Source organism: Agelaius tricolor, unplaced genomic scaffold (assembly GCF_023055355.1).
Source record: "Agelaius tricolor isolate 1412-34295 unplaced genomic scaffold, bAgeTri1.0.p SCAF_2, whole genome shotgun sequence".
In the NCBI taxonomy this organism is placed as follows: Eukaryota; Metazoa; Chordata; class Aves; order Passeriformes; family Icteridae; genus Agelaius; species Agelaius tricolor.
The window spans coordinates 56,993,323-57,011,384 of record NW_027269262.1 but is presented as its reverse complement, the minus strand read 5'-3'; the positions used below and the strand labels follow the sequence as shown (position 1 = coordinate 57,011,384).

The 18,062-nt window shown below is 40.7% G+C and overlaps 1 protein-coding gene across 7 annotated transcripts in view; it reads right to left on the bottom strand.

Annotated features, from left to right (window-relative positions):
• LYN (LYN proto-oncogene, Src family tyrosine kinase) overlaps positions 1–17,302 on the bottom strand; it is a 49,657-nt gene extending 32,355 nt beyond the window's left edge. For 2 of the 7 annotated variants that reach the window (XM_071419557.1, XM_071419578.1), the window contains exon 1: positions 17,153–17,302. The gene's annotated coding sequence lies outside the window, so the exon portion shown is untranslated. The other 5 variants (XM_071419565.1, XM_071419595.1, XM_071419586.1 and 2 more) reach the window with 4 other exon arrangements.
• Between the last annotated feature and the right edge of the window lie 760 nt (positions 17,303–18,062).

Below are 18,062 nucleotides of genomic sequence, written 5' to 3'. Positions count from 1 at the left end.
ATGTCTTCATGGAAATGATTCTCAAATCTTCATAGATTATACTTCAGCTTTTCCAATAATAAATTAACTTTTAAAATAATTAGAACTACAGCACTGAGCATACAAGCTCTGTTTTATCAAAGTATGTATTTTATCCAATAAATATCTGTTGTTGAAAAGGTTAGCAATCACTTACCAAAACAGCTATGTGGCTTAAGGTTTTAACAGATATATACATATGCATTTTAACAGGTACATAAATAAAATAAATTTGTATTCAACTGAGTGCAAAAAGTAAACTCTTCATTTAAACCAAAAATTTTTCATGATTAAGAATAAGGGAAAAAATTTAAACCCCCAACTTACTCTGAGTCTTGAATATTGCTTTATATTTAAACTTCTGAATCAAAGAACAGGAAGCAACTGTTTACATCTATAAATAAAATCCAAACTGGTTACACACCTGGAGCTTTAAAGGAGGCTTAGAAAGCAGAGGAGTAAATAGTTCTATTTTTAATATCTCTTCCAAAATTTGAAAACAATACCATTGCCCTCTTCTGTTTTAGATGCTTCATTCTAGCCTTGAATGCCAGTTGGTGTGCTGCTACTTTGCAAGTCATAGTCAGGGTAACACAGTGATGCCTTCATCAGATCTCCTGAACTCCTGTGCATTTCCCTCAAAGTCAAGGCAGAAGTGTCTCAAAACTCAGAGTGATCAGCTTAAATTAAAACTGCTGGGGAGGAAGGATTGTAAGCCTGCTCTGCTCAAAGATACAAACACCTGCTGTCTCAGAAGCTCATCCAACATTCTATGTCACTTCAATCAACTGCTCAAATTTATAATTCTATAATTCTACATCATCTGTGGAAGCAAAGTGTTGTAAGGATCTCCTTTATCGCTGTTATTGGGACTATGAGGAGGACTATTTCTGAGAAACTTGGGTTCATTTGTGACCCATCATTACATGGCAAAGCAACTGCCAAGGAATACAGAGCAGGAGTTTAACTAGAGGTGGCAAAGCTCAGCAATGGCTTATCAGTACTGATCTACACATATTTGTGCAAGTGAAGATTTGCCACTAGACCACAGTGAGAATAAGAGTGACAAAAATAAATTATCTGTGGTTGGAAGCAATATGAAAACATCAACTGGAGAGCAACTGAAGAGAAGTTGTTTTCTGTTTCTCGCCGGTCTCAGAAGTTGTTAGATTTAAGCTTGGTCAGCCTTATTCTTATACCAGCAATTCACCACATATATGTATAGCTATATATTAATTGAATAATATATAATAGTATCTATAGATACACATTGCAATTTTACTGTAAGTCCTGACTGTCTGATAACTGTCATCAAATTAGACTCATGCAAATGCAGAAATCTGGGGTCAGCTTTCATTTTGAGCTTGTTTCACTTCCCACATCTTGTTTTTGCACCGGCAGATAACTAGGGGAACTTATGCAGTTTCTTTCTCCATTGCCTTTCTGCTAAAATGGTTCTGTTTCTCTCAGTCAATCCTTGTTGCATGTATTTTAATATTTTGTCAAATTTAGCTTATTTCTGTAGGTCTGGATGACTCCATCTCTGTGTCTCCCAAATGGAATTCATCCCTTACATGATATGCATGGGCATACATCACCATGTGCTCCCTGCAAGGCTCATGGAAAGGAGCACGGATAACCTGAATCCACTCGGTGCGTGGCTATGACAGACTTGCCCTGTGTTGACTCCCACTGCTCCTCAGTTGTGAGAAGCCATAGTCCAGCTGTCAGCATTTAAAAGAAAAGTAAAAATAATGGGGGAATTCTTTTAACTGCTTCAATCTTGTTTGTGGAAAAGGTGAGACAAAGTTAAAATAATATTTTGACATAAATATCTGTATAAACAGGTCAAGAAGAGAAACAAGTTAATCCCCTGTGTAACCAACATTACTGTGGTGAAAAAGTATGCAACAAGCATGTCACTTTAAAATTTCCTCATACCTGATCTCACTTAAGCCAATCCCTCAAATTTTCCAAGGGTATATGTCTGTCACAGCAAGACAACATTGCTATCTAGTTTATCAACCATGATTAGAGCAAAGGACTACAAAATACTCTCTGGGAAAGGCAGATCTGTTCTAGGCAGCACAATCACATGGCACAAGCTCAGAAGCAAGTTTTCCATGCTCCATTTTTAGAGAGATTAATGGGTGATGGTGGGGAAGAACAAAATATTATTGCTGAAATTTTTCAGAACCTCACTCCGCTTGGCTTAGAAGCTGTCACGTAAGTCCCAGTCTTAAAAATGTTTTGGAGACAATAATGGCATTTAGCCCTTCATCCTCTTGGGAGATTAGGAAGAAGTCACATCTTTTTCAGCCTGTCTTCTCGACTTTAAAGACCAAACCCTCTCAGTTTTTTCCACTTCCACTGGTTATCCTAGCAACTCTTCTCCAGATGTGTTTCACTTTGAACCCATCCCTTTAAAGTACAAGAGGTTGGAGCTGCCCAGATGTTTCAAAATGATTTTCAGCAACGCCTTGAAGTAAATAATATTACTATTTCTTCCATCTACTGAAATACATCACTCAATAAATCCCAGAAATTAATTTATGATTTTCACACTTTCATCACATTGGCCTTTCATAATCATATGGCCATCCAATAAGACATCCAGGTTTGTATCATTTTATAATGACAAACTACTGTCATTGTCACAGCAGACTTTCCTATCTCCTATGGCATTATATTACACCCTGATATTACATTTCTCCCCATCATTTCCCCAGGCTATTTGTCGTGCACAATATTCTCAGCCACCTGTGTGTTTCTAATGCCTCTCAATATCACAAGGGACCTCACATTTTTTCATTGCAAATGAAAGTACGTTTTAAAAGTCTCAATATAATGCTAATGTAACACCAGGAAACAGAAAGTGGTCCTGCTAAGAGACTGGTAGTGGTTCCTGTCTGCTGCACTTCCCCTTGTTCCACTTCTTTCACAATTCCTTCCTTAGCAATTGAGACCAAGACAAATCCTACTCTGTCCATGCTATCTCAGATTATTTTTATGCTTTCCTACATCAGTGACAGAAAGTATCACCCTACCACGTTCATGCTCCCAAACACCTGCATTCCTACTACACTGATACATCTATCACATTTCTACTTCCTCTGCAATGCTCAGTTTTGAGCCCTGTACCAATATTTCTGTCTCTTCTTTTCCAAGACCTGATTCCCAACATAAAGGCACAAATTAAACCAACTAAACCAGTCTGGGTTGGCAGACACCTACCCTGAATCCTCTACCAAGCTGACTGCTGTTCTCAATGAAATTCTCACCACCCATTCCTCTATTGTTTGGTGTCCTGTTTTTCTTTCCCACATTTGCCTTCATATTGAAATGAGGCATAAGGACTTTACAATATTCATACCTCAAGTCCACTTCCTTAAAATGGAAATTCAAGTTACAACAGGGCCAAAAGGTGTGCTGCCATAAAACTGTATTGGAAGTGAACTGTGGATTAGAATCAATAAAATGGTTTGGGTTGGAAGGGACCTGCCAGATCATCTAGTTCCAAGCCCCCTGCTCTGAGCAAGGACACCCTCCACTAGACCAAGTTACTCAGAGCCCAATCCAGCCTTGAACTTTTGCAGGGATGGGGCAGCCACAGCTTCTCTGGCATATATGTGCCAGGGCCTCATTGCCCTCACAGTACACTTCCTAATATCTAATCTAAACCTGCTCTCTGTCAGTTTAAAGCCATTGCCCCATGTCCAGTCACTCCATGCCCTTATAAAAAGTCCCTCTCCAGCTCTCTTGTCATCCCCCTGTAGGTACTGGAAAGCTGCTCCCTGGAGCCTTCTCTTCTCCAGGCTGAACAACCCTACCTCTAAGTCTGTCTTCACCAGACCGGAGGAGTCATACAACAAAAAATCTCCCAACAGCTGACATAAGAACTGAGAACTTTTGGTGAGATAAAATATCTGGACTTGCCATACTGATGCTGTATTGATGTGTTTCTGGAAAAGGCAGACCCGTTCTGAGCAGCAATATCATATCACATCATATCATATCATATCATATCATATCATATCATATGATATCATATCATAATCATATCAATCACATCATCATATAATATAATATCATATCATCATATCTATCTTTTTTTCCCTATACTCCCCATTAATTTTTTTTCCTTACTAGATGAGGCTTTTTAGTGATGCATTAACCAACATGAACGAACACATTGCTATACTAAATGGCAAATAAGTGACTTAAGTTATCCCATCCCAAACTTCCAATAGGAAGGAGTGCTTTGGTAAAAGTAATTCTATCAAAGTAAACACTTTTCTATATTCAAATGTCATTTTCCAGCCTTCGCCTGTCTTTCCTTTAAGTATCCAGGGAGAGCGTAACTTTATTCAGTGCTTGGCTAAAATACACAGTCTTTGCTGGAGCTCATAAATGACACGTAAAATAAATATCATCATAGCTGATGACATGAAAAGTAGCTCTAACAGGGGTGGGAAGCTGTGGCCAAGAAAAAAAATCTTCCATTTTTCTGTAAATTCACTGCAGTTTTGTCTAGATTAGTTAAAGTCTTAGTTTCATGAAGGAATTTTGGCAGTTGGTAAAAAACAAAAAACCAACACATTAAAGTAAATAAAAATCAGGAAGAAACACTGAAAATAATGTCACTGTGGTGGTATAATGATGTTATAATGTTTTCGGAAGGATGAAAATAAAATCCTGAAACAAAACATCACATTGAAATGAAGCAGAATTTGTACAAACTACTGATCCTAGTTTATTGACTTGAAGAAAAAAAATTACCAAAACACAAGTTAATCCACAGAAGATTGTAATTTTGCTAACATTGCATAATAGACTTTATATATTATGAAAATATTCCATATTCATTTAGTTAGTATTTTTGGCATGAATTTTAAACCAAGTCTTACATTAAAATAACATCTGTTTTCTGACCTTATAATACTTGCTTCATTTTATTACAATCATTTGCCTCAACTGCATCCTCCAGAATTTTGAATCAATATCAACAATGAATTAATTCACTTTGCCAGCCCTCAGGCAACCACATCTTCCATTTCCTCAACTTTTTTCCACTGTACTATATCTTTTGAAGATAGGGGGAAAGGTCAAATAACATCTTAATTTCACATAAGAGAATAAATACTTCTATCAAATTCTTCAAAAGGATCATATGACATGGAACAGAAAAGCTGTGCCAACACATTAACCAATTTAAAGCAAAGGTTCCCAAAATACTTTAAAGACTTTAAAGTGTAATGCAAGCTATAAGTAAAAATGTCATTTTCTTGATTGGTAAAAACTCTCAGTAATAACAAACAGCAGCTTCATTTAACCAAATCTCCATTTCCAAATGAAAATTTGGCCAAACCACTACACTGAAAAGGATCAACATTCTTCCTAACTATTTGGAAGTGTCCCAATCCAGCTAGCAAACCCCAAGGTCGACATCTACTTTCCAGGTTGAGTGTATCCATGACTCACATACCATTTTTTTCAGCTTTAAATTGATGATTTTGGCCAACAATGGCAGCGTGCTAAATTTTCAGTAGTCTATCTTTGCCCTGCACTTTATGTATGTATGTTGCTATGTATTTCTATGCCTGCCACTAGGACAAGGATCTTTTTCCACTCCTTTCTAATGATTAGAGCAATAACTGTGGTATAGGAAAATGAGAAACTACCCATAAAAAAAAAGTTGGTGGAATGAGGCCCAAGAGTAGCCCCAAGGTCTTCATCCTCATAACAAGTGACATGATGGAAGGATAGGACAAGTTTCACACAGTTCCTTTGGAGAACACACATCTGGGAACTATTCTTCTTTACTCCCAACTATTCTTCTTTACCCAGCTATTTATCCTCCCCTTCCCCTTCATAGACAAATACTTTGCCTCTCAAAACAAGGTATAGTTGAGAGATGTGCAACCAGAGCTTCTCTGTGAGTCCCAAAGGCCTGGTTCATGCCCACAGTGGCTTTACTCAGGTGTTGATTTTGATATACACTTTGATGTACTGGAAAGCAAAGGCACAGCCACACAAATCATCTGCACATCACTGTGCAGTGCCCCATGCCTGCATTTACAGCGTGACATGTGGAAGAGAAATGAGAGCTTCTTCCTGTTTTCTGAGCCTCAGAAGACAAAAAGGGACAAAGTTAGCAACTTGCTAACTTATAATGAGTTTGGGGAATCACCACCAAGCTGCACCCTAATGAGCTCTTCTGCTGGAATTTGTTACTCTGCCCTCTCCAGAAGGGACAAAGGAAGGTGTATTTACAGGTAGCAGCTGATACTTGAAACTCTTGTCTCCTTCAAGTAAGGCAGCCTAATGTTCAACCTCCACATGCTTGGACAAATGGATTGATGGGACTCTTGTTGAAGCAAATTATTAATAGCTACTATGACGTAGGGGAGAGGATAGTTATTTATGAAGGTGGCCTTTAAGTAGTTAATATCTTATTGGCAATAAAGACTATTTTGCAGATATGATCGCTTGCTTTGAAGTGTGCCTGTAATTCAAACCCATTGTTGTATTGTAGATAGAATGCAAAGATCATGAACATCATGAAACCACCACAACATAAAATCATGGACTTGTTAAGGTAGGAAAAGACCTTTAAGATCATCACATCCAAACCATGTCCCCAGCTGCCACATTTAGAGAGGTGCTTTGAATGCTTTCAGAGATGGAGATCCTACCACTGCCCTGGGCAGCCTGTTCTAACACCTGGCTACACTGTCAGTTAAGAAATTTTTCCCAATATCCAGTCTAAATCTCCCCTGGCACAACTTGAAGCAATTTCCTCCTGTCCTGTTGCTTGCTGCTTGGAAGAAGAGATCAAAGCCTACCCTCACACAACCTCCTTTCAGGGCATTGCAGAGAGTGATAAGGTCTCCTCTGAGACTCCTTTTCTCCAGGCTAAACAGCCCCAGCTCCCTCAGCCACTCCTCATAGGACTGTGCTCCAGACCTTTCACCAGCTCCACTGCCCTTCTCTGGACTCGTTCCAGAACCTCAATGTCCTTCTTGTAAAGATGGGCCTAAAACCGAACACAGGATTTGAGGTGTGGCTCCACCAGCGCTGAGTGCAGGGGTCAATCCCTGCCCTGCTCCTGCTGGCCACACCATGGCTGATCCAGCCCAGGATGCCACTGACCTTCTTGGCCACTTGGCTGGCTCATGCTCAGCTGGCTGCTGAGCAGCACCCCCAGGTCCTTTTCTGCCAAGCCACTCTCCAGCCACTCTGCCCCCAGCCTGCAGCGCTGTGTGGGGTTGTTGCAACCCAAGGGCAGCATCCAATATTTGGTCTTGTTGAACCTCATGCAACTGACGTCAAGCCATCAACCCAGCCTGTCCAAGTCCCCCATCACATCAATATAAACATGCTGGAGGACAGCAAATTCACAGCCAGCAAGCCCTGATGAAGGTTTTGAGGGTGGTCTCATAGAAAGTATGCCACTTCTCCTTTGGGTTTATCTTCTGTTTTCAGTGTGTTTAATAGAAGAGAAATGGGGAACAGAACAGAAGTGCATATTAGCTTTTGTTCTTTCAGATTTGGGTAACTATATTCCCAGGGTATAAATAATTTTTTATAAACCTTACCTGGTTTCATGCATTCCACAATCCACTTTCAACATGGATTATGACAGTTATGGCTAAATCAGGGCAGAATGACTTCTGTGTCAATGGATCCTAACTTTAACAGCCTTGCCATTGTGCAACTCATATTACTTTGCCCCATGCTAAATTTGCCATTCTGCTTCATTGGTCAGAAGGCTTCTTTATCTGCTGTCACCTCCATGTTTGAATGCTGATATGTACTTATGACTAAGCTTGCAACTAAAACGTAGCATTCTTGTTATAATAGCATCATATTCTGTCTTGAGCATGTCTAAAGCACTGAATTTCACAAAAGAGAAGCAGATTTTTTTTCACTATCTTCAAACACCACCATACATTTAAATAGCAAAAAAAAAAAAAAGTTACTCTTCCTGCAGATTATATTGTGTTTCATTAGCTGTACAGCACTAGATAAACACAGAACACTCCTGAAACAGAGGACTTTGTACTGGGGTATGTAATATGGATTCAAGAATGAATTCTATGCTCAGATAAAAATTTGGGGTTAAATCATTCATGCTGACGCGAGCTAACACTCAAAGTACAGTTCCTCCTGAAAGTTTGCAAACATTGGACAAGTTTGCTCAAGTTGCAAGAGGAAACTGCAAGAGTTCTCAAAAAAAAAATCAGCATCAGATCTGGTGCTACTAAATTACGTGGCAGAAATGAAATGTTTTGCTGTTTAATCTTTGCAGGGATACTAGACCAGCATTCAGCACTTTAGCAACTGCTAAAATATCCACAGGAGAAACCACCTTGTCTTGCTCTCACTGATGTTAAGTAGCAGAATCTCCCTGAACTTCAAGGGTGTAAGAACATCCTCCAGGTTCTGGCATTTCACAGAAGCCTATTTATAACTCAATTCTTTTACTTGACTTTAAACTCTGTGTTATTATATTCCTTCAAGGGCATGAATCTAAACCAGGAACGTACGAGTTGGTTTTTCGCCCAACTTAGTAAAGTGTTTCAAGCAACTGTTGCAATTTGTCACAGGTGGTGTAGCACCAAAGGGTATCATCTGAACCAACAGTTTGCTGCAAACATGATAAATAGAATTAAAAGAGCTCTATGACTTGCAATTTTGGGAGGTTTTTAGATTAAGTCCTTGAAATCAGAGGAGTTTTTTTAATAGATACAAGTAGACCTCTCAAACATATCCTGAGGGGCTGCAAAATGTCACTAATTTGGGTCTGAAAGCTTGTCATGTAAAGAGGAAAGCACACTCCAACTGAAGTCTTGTGAAACTACATGCTCAAGCTGGGGTGGCAGTAAGAGTGTAAAAGGAAATACCTCACTGAAGGACATATGTCATTGAATCAATAAGAATTCACACCCAAGTTTCTAAGCATATTTTTCACATTTATTACACACATGAGCAAGAATAAGAAGTTTCCCTAAAGTTAACCAAAATTAGAAATATTTTACATGCTTTCTATTTCATAAAGGAGTGAGACTGAGAATTTGGAAAGCTCTCTTTGAAGGAAAGATTGTAAATGCCTGCTCTGACAGTTCACTTGACTGTTCCTGCTTCAAAGGTTCTAAGGAAGAACAGGAGTGCTCCAATTTTAAACACAAGTATGTCTTTGCAGATGATCTTTCTCAAGGGCGTGAATGAACAGTTTCCCATATTACCAGGACAGCAGCTATGCAGGTATATTAACTTGATTAAAGTTCTTTTCTATTTGAGAGAAATTATTCTGTACTAAACAGAAGATCTGACTTGGGACTGATTTAAAGATGCATGTTGAATTTGCTCAATATGCTAATTTATTTCATTTTCAATAACTAATAATTTGACCTCTGCTACTATTTTAACTTTGCCTTGAAATTTCTTGTTTTCTCACTCTAAAAACAACCAACATTTTTGTGTTCACAAAATGCCACTTCTGGATTGTGCAGCACTTAGTATTTTCTGTTGTTTCAAGTCCTGCTTAATGGTCAGTTGATAGCAGATGAAGACCTAGAAGTTACAACCATAGCAACTTTCACTGAACCAGGCTCTGATCCTGCAAGTGACAGCACACAGCTTGCAGGAGCTGGACAAACTTCAGGAGACTCACACCAGGACTTTCTGCACAAAGGGCAGCACACAGACCTTAAAAAATAGGCCAGCACTCACAATAGTTCTAGCAGATTTATACTCACAGTCAACTGGAGGACCATGACAACGATCATTTTTACATTTATACTGCAGATTGCAAGAATTTCATAGCACTATTATTGGCTGCTCATTAAAGCTTGCAACCTTTGTAACTCCACATAGTTCAAAAGTATACAGCCTACAGGCAGGACATGTGATTATGCTATATTTTGAAAAACTTAGATTGTGCACAAGCCCCAGTGTTTGAATGTGACTTCAGCCCTCCCAGCCCATGCAGCTAACTTTCAAAGCAAGAACTAAAACTAAATCAGTGTTCACAATGGTTATCCAAGTTTGTTTCAGGAGAACAGTAACGAGTCCACAGCTTGCATTTTAATTCCACAGTATTAAGTGTTGTGCAAAGAAGATGCTTTAACAACTGGTAAGACTTCTTCATTGTTTGGCCACGCATGGGAAGTCCTCAGGACAACACAAACCATATGAGAAAAGGTGTAGGAGAGGAGGCCAAAATCCTTAAGAAATCAGAATTGGGGTTGATACTGAGAAACAAATTAAGCAGGAAGACTGCAGAAGCAAAAAGACAAAAAGAGAAAAAACAATCAAATAAGAATGCAAAGGATAATAACTAATTGGGTAGAGACAATTGTAGTTCCTAGGAAAGCATATATCCTCAATCAGTATGACAAGATACAGAACATGTAACAAACATATGTATTCTGTGCTCCAAGGAGAAATTACTTTCCTGTGTCATACCATACAAGCCACCTGCTTTTATTGCAGGAGTGGGGAAAAGGACCTTTCACTCATCCAAACCTAGTCCAATACATATGATTTGAATTAGCTACTCAGATGCATTTTTTGACACTTGTAGCCTTGCTTAAATGCTCCCTTAAGAGCAGAAGTATTTCACCTGAAGCACCCTTCTCCCACTTGCTCACTCTACCAAAACTCTTTTCTGCTAGTGCCAGCTCCATTGAACTAGGTTCTTCTAAACTTGCACTGCCTTCTCAAAGCTAAATTTCTTCAGTTTCACTTTCTGTGGAGTCAGTGTATGGGGCACACCAACACCAATGAGCACAGAACATCAACCCTGAAGCAAGAGCTGTTGTCTCAGCACCACATCCCCACAATACCAAGACTTGATTTCTTCTCTGCAGACCAGCATGCATGCTGATAAATCCATGCTCTGCTTCCCTGAACCAGAAGTGTTTACAAGGAGGGTCAATGCTGGCTCAAAAACTTTTTCCAAGCACAACTACACAGCACACAAAAACCTGCATGCAACAGAAAAGAAACTTGACCAGAGAAAGTCAAAGCAGCATCACAAGAAGGGCAGACAAAGTGGCAGGGGACAATCCACACTGGCCATTTTCAAGACAGAAACCCGTTTAAATCAGTTTGAGGTCACAATTTTAAATCAGATGTATCAAACAGCAGCTATCTGTCTCTAAAGATCACTTACATAAAATGTACATATAAATGTACATTACACATAAAATGTACTCTACACAGAAGAGTCCTTGCTGATCACCTACAGAAGTACAAAGTTGCCCTTAAACAAGGCACAGCCTTAAAATACTTTGAAGGCTATGCCAGTCCTGCCAGGCTGGTACTCCACTGGACTCATATCTCTTCCAGAGGCTGAGGGTATGTATTTCTGATGACTATTCCCTGATAAGAAGTTTACAAATGATAATTGGATTATGAAAGTTGATAAGGCTTACTCTTCCAGAAAGGGAAAAGAAAATTTGCTGCAGATGTCTAAATCAAGAGATGAAATAAACAGTTTATAACATTGACAATCCTGAAGATTGGAGAGAAAGAAACAGCAGAATGATGTTGGCAAAAAAAACCAAGAATGATGGGAGAAGAAAAAAGAAAACAAGGAAATTGTGGTAGGGAGTACTCCTACAGCAGGGTAAAGACTGAAACATGGATTTTTCCAGGAAATTGGGGAGTAAAAGCCTCAAACAAACAGCACATCATTACTAATGAAGACATTTGAAGCAGTGTGGGTCAAGGACTTTTTGGAAGCGCTGGTAAGCATTATGGCAGAGGGAGGGGAACTGCTCCCAAGGAAATTTAGCAGGAGATTTTGAGAAGAGGCAAGCTCTCCAGTCAGGCTCAGCGGGAGCATTGCTGTCTACTGCCTGCCATCTACATCCCAAGATAAGTGGGCTTAGAATTCACCTCAGTATGACTTGGTGCTTCTCCACTGGTGCCATGACAACTGCTGCAACCTCTCTTGAAGCCAGTGCAGGTATAGCTGGACAGAGAAAGGAGGACAAATTGCCACACCAGCAATCCAGCAGAAGAGTTGCTTAAAAGGCAGGTTTTCCAACACCCCTCATGGGCTGCAATGCTTCCCTCCAGCCTTTGCACAGTTCAGCAAATCTTTTGCAATGGTAAGCCTGGGGTTACAAAAATGTACTTTGAATCCCATTTGCACATTCTGCTACATCACAACGGCACATTCAAATGACTCTTGCAATGTATTTTGAACAAGTCAAACACAGAACATCCAATATAGGATTTCCTCTTTCTCCTGCCCATCCCCTTCCTGTTTGTTTACCAAAAACTTTCACTTCCTCAGTGACACTGACACCAGCCCTGGCAGTCACTTAACCCTGGTTCTCCAGTCCTTGTCCACTCACACCTGAATCAAAGCTCCCCAGGGCATTTAGTACTTACTGAAGGGTTTAAAAGATCCAACAAAACACATGGTAAGGCTGGGGCTGCCCTGGAGAAAACAATTTTCTGTCCACTGGATCTAATGAATATAAACTTCCTTATTCTGGCAAGGGACACTCTAGCAGGCAATTTCAATATATGCAATAGATGTGCTACTGTTCAGATCTTTCCCTACTCAGTTGATACTACCAGGAAATATTCTTTTTGTATGAATAAAGTAGAACTAAGTCACGGGTCAGACCTACTGATTTATAAATGTGTTACCACTACATAGCAATTCATTCAAACATGGTCTTTAAGTTTTGGTAATTATTTTGTTCTAAGCCCCTAGTGCAGTCATATATGGAAAGAGAAAACTTTAGCAGCCAAATATACTTCTGTACTAATTCTTGTGATACCATATTGCTTCAGTTTAAACCTAAGGTAAAACCCAAGTAAGATTTCATTAAAAAAAAAATTAAACAGGTTTGTATACACCTATCTGTACAAACTAATGAAGGAAACATGAAAAACAAGCAATAGATTGTAGATACCACATCAGAAAGCCCACTTAACAGATTATGCTTTTTTTGACGAACTTCCTGAAACCGCTTTTTTTAAACCAACAAAGGAGAAGTTAAAAGCACATCCCAGAGGGTGTCCTTTCCCTTCAAAATTTTATTATTTCCATACTTAGGGCACCCCTCTAAAATAGAGAAAACTGCAAAAAGTGCCATTGCTGAAGAGTAGCTGCATCCCATACTTCAATACCTTTGGTGAATTATCACATGTTCCAGTTTAAGATTGCACTATTTCCTATCACAGCCGGCCTTTGCAAATTAAAGTAAGAAATTCTGCAATATGACAACCACAGGAAGAAGAAGCCTTTTGCCACATGCAGCAGGGACCATAGAGGAAGAAGGACACTTTGTTCAGACTGTTTATCATTGGAGTCCTTTGAACTGAAGACGTAAGACAAGTGTGCTGTGCAAACACAGGAACCAATTGTAGATACTTAAGATGCCAGCAGCTTGAAAAAGATAGGCAAAGCTGGACCTAAGGGAGACAGAACTAGTCCACCCTTTTAACCCACCAGAGAAATGAGATCTACCCATTATTCCCTCCACCTTTCCCTAGTATCCTCCTTTCTTTTCTCCCCAGCAAAGTGTTACTGTCAAAATACCATTTCTCGTCTGACACTTGCCTGACAAAAGTAACCAATCTATTTACCGCTATAAGTAGTTCTTTAGGGCACAAAACAAATACAAGTATCCCATAAATATTTGGAGGAAATGCTTCCAGTACATGATGAGTTCTGCCTTCACATTTTGTTCCATGAAGCCACATTTTTCAGGAAAGATGCTGAACTCAAATGTGAATAATTCAGTCTCGGAAATTACAGCATTTAATGACAATGTCAACAGGAAATGTATCTGAATCAGGCAAAAATAAATATGAAAGCACAGACCTTTCTATCCTTCCCTGAAGGACAATGAAGTTTAAACTAGGAACAGTCACACTGAGGACAGTTACACTGCATTTGTCTTTTATTAGTAGAGGCTGATTTCTTGGAGAAGGCACCACTACTGTTTACAGGGTGGCAGACTCTTTCACCCTGCATGCGTCATTAAAGACTGTTTTCATACAAATGCAATTTTACATTTTTATCTACAGTTTCCTGTGGTAAGACTTAGCAAGTCTGGAAGCCTTTCTTATTACACCATCTCTAGCATTCCTACACTCTCATTAAAGAGGGAAGAGAAATAAATGGGAGAAGTAGGAAGTAGGAATATGAGCAACAGGACAAAAAATCCTAATTCTCAGCTGGGCAACTGGTTTTTCTATAGAATGAAGCCTTTTTGCTTAGAGGTGGAAATCCTACAGAGGCAATACTATAACAAATGCTGCTTAACAGAGTCACATGGTTTGGTGCAATTATTTACACACTCCATAGCTTCAAAAGGAAGTATCATTCCCTGCATATAAAGCTCACACAACCCTCAGAATCCCCAGCCCATGGATTCTCCTCCCATTCCTTGCATTAGCACATGATGGCTCATATCCTTCTGAGATCTCTGCAGCAGCAGACATCCATCTCTGTACTCATATCTCTTCCAGAGATATGTGTGTGTACAACCACGCTATCACAGCAGATTGCTAGGAATCCTAGGTTATATCTAACACCCACCCCATTAGTTAGTTAGTTAGTTAGTTATTCCCCATGTACTTGTCTTCAGTGTTCACTCAGTTTGAAAAAGGCTCCCTGAACCCTAAGAGTAAAAATGGCTTTACAACTCCCTGAACAGAAGAAAAAAATGTCACTCAGTTACTCAGGATATGCACACATGGAAAGGAGGAAAGATATCATCCCCTTCCCAGATCACCTAGCCCTTTGACAAAAACAAAAATTGTCTCCTGATCAAATGTGTTCATCCTGAAATCTCAAAGATTCCTATTAAGATTCAAAATAACATGCAGAGTAGAGGTAGGAAAACATCTCCTTTTTGTGACAGCAGTGGAATAACATCTGAGATTAAATATTGCAGCACTTAAACTTTCCCAGCTAACTACAGAGAGGTCAAAGTTGCTCTCTGATGTGCCCCACAAGAAGGGTCAGTCAGGTGTAGCATCTCTGAATTGGTGAGGCACCCCACTGAAGAACAGAACTAAGCTGAGCCAGGAGACCTTGGACTTGTTTTCATTGCCTGTCACAGGAACTGTTCCCCTCAACACTTGCTGTTCTGTGATGCCATTTAGCTTACAGGAGTCAGAAAGGCCACAGGAAGAGAGGTCACTTCAATTACATAGATAAACTGAGGGGGGGAAAGTACTATGAAATAGTTACTTACACATTCATAAATACTTATCAGTTCATAAATACCTGCAAGGAATTGTTTCACATTTATGGAAACTCTCTTGAAAAGGGTAACATTAAACCCCATAGTATTAAACAACTTAAAGGCAACAGGGTTTAACTTTGTGTTGTAAAGTTTCACAACTGATTGCTTTGTCAGAAAGAGTCATTGCACAACTCCACTGGTCAAGGGGCTTAAAAAGGAAGGCCTAAATCTTCTCATGTCTTCTGCATATTTCTGTGGGAAAAAACCTTTTATTTACTAAAAAATAGAGAAAAGCAGAATAACTTGAAGCCAGCCAGCTACTGTACAAAGATGATCATTCTATGTCATGGTTTAAAAAAATCTATGCCAACAGCACACAATTAAGAGATTTTTACATTATTAAGTAAAGAATTCTTTCCTAACTAGTCTGTAGCTCACAAAGTTGAAACAGAGAAAGAAAAAAGCTTTAAATCTCAGAAGAGATCCATAAAACGAGACATCTTTTGATCTCACAGTTCATTAATTTCAATCCTTCTCCAAGGTTTCATAATATCCTATTAACAGTATCTAACTGATTTCTAGCCTGTTGCGACTTTGAGAGAAAATGATTTGATTTTTTTTCTCGTCCATACTTTCAGTGCTGTTGATAGTACATATTAAAAAGATAACACCTATTCTGTCCTCAGTGTTGGGTTGGAAACACACAAACACAATTTCACTCTCCTTTTGGTAAAACTGAGCTATGTTTTCCCAACATAGCTTTGCAATTTCTCAACACGTATCTTCTGCTTTTTGTTTTAACTATAGTGATAATGTGTTGAGTGCAGACTTCTACGTGGCACTTGTACTTCACAGATACTTTCAATTAACATTACTATTCCTAAATTGCTAAAGTCTTACAGGTACTTGATGGGACCAAGCTTAAAAATTGTTAATTTTCAATTTGTACTACGATGTCCTAAAATACATTAAGATTTGTCAGAGTGTTTCTCTTTCTTCAAAGGTGGGCACGAAAGGCAGAAGATGGGATATTGACCAGGGGTTTCAGATGAAACCAGCTCTGTGCTCCCTTATGTATATCCACGGGAATATAACCTGGCTAAAAAAACTTTAACTGTTAATCCCTTTGGTCTTTAGTGCCAACAGACGGGAGCAAGGCAGCAAGATGAGTTTGTGCCAACCCATTCACTGCAAACCCTCGAAAGATGCAATTTCAACAGAAACTTAACTGCTTTACTGAAGGTACAGCATCAGCTCCTAAACTAAAATTGTAAGGAGAAAACCCTTAAAGACCGTTCCTCAGGAATGCAGTACCTATAATAGCAGTCTGCAAGAAACACCGTGCACCAAACATCACAACAACATTTTCTCATCTTTCTTTTAATTCCAAGCACATTTGAACATACACTTAAGAGGAAGAAGCTTTAACTTGCAGGACGCACCAGAAAACACGCTCCTAGAAAAAAGCAGTGTAAGAAGGGATACCCAGGTATCACATCACCTCACCTCAGTCAAGGCTATCGTTTTGGCTCGAAACGCCGACTGCGGACTTAAACCAGCTAATTTCACACGCTCCCCGGCACGAAACAGCCAGAAGGCACCCGAGCCCTCCGGATCCCAGCAGAAACCAGGCAAAGGGATATGAGACAAATCACGCTTTTGAGAACGATCATTTCATCCCAAGCGCTGTTATTCCCCTTAAGACCCCATCCAGTCCTACCGGGCAGCTCGGGCGGCAGCGGCACCTCCTCGCGGGGGCAGAGGCGAGGGAGAGCCGCCCGGGGAGCGCCCGGTCCCGCCGCGCCGGGCGGGGCGGAGCGGGTCGGGGGCGCGGAGCGACGCGGCCGGGCGGCCCCGCGGGAGCAGCGGGGCGAGCCGGCACCACCGCTCCCGGGGAAGGCACTTACTGAGTGCCGGGGGCTCCGGCGGAGCGGCAGCGGGCGCAGCGCGGGGCGCGGAGCGGCTGTCCCGGGCGCCGGGCGGCGGGGCCGGAGCGCGGCTGTGGCTGCGCGGGCGGGGCGCGGCCGCGGGAGGTTCGCAGCCCGGTTACTTCCTGCTGCCGGGAACATTTGCATGGGGTGGACAGCGGGGAGAGCGGCAGAGCGGGGGGCGGCCCGGCCCGGCCCGGCCCGGCGGCTGCTCCGGCTGGAGGCTGTGCCGGGACGAGGTGGGGCCGCGGCTGCAGCGGGGTGTCGGGGGTCAGCCCCGCCGAGCTGCCTCAGAGGGAGCGAGCCACCTCTAAAAGTTACAGGAAATAAAACCCTGTTAGTCCGAGAGGTAAAAAAGGCTCTCTTGTTCCACCAACGGCCAAAAAACCATCTTGAACCCCAAAAATCCACTGTAAGCAGCTTCTAAGGTCCATTGGAGGCTTGGTTGAGAGAAACAAAGAACAATTAAGCTTATCTTTCAATGTTTCTTTTCTTTCAAGAATGATTTACTAGCCTGGTGAAAAGTGAAATAAAAATCTCACAGGTCAGCAAAACAGGAAATACGAATGCGGGGACATAACAGCCAGAGGATGCAGGTGAAAAGCTTTGCAGGAGCCAGAGTCAAGGTGTCATGTGTGTCCTGCCAGACCACGTGGGCGAGTTCAGGTCATGGAGGTTTCTAAGGCAGAATTTCAAATGAAAAGCCTTTAAGCTTTCCATATAAAAGTGTTTAGATAATGGATCAAGTGTGAGAAACAGTAAAAGTGTTACAAGATGCAGGACACTCAAAGGCACCTCTGTACACTCTCCCAAAGTCCGCCAGTACGGCCTAACTGTGGGTTGGAGTGGACTCAGGAGCTAGTGAGGACTTCTAACAGGGCACCCCAAT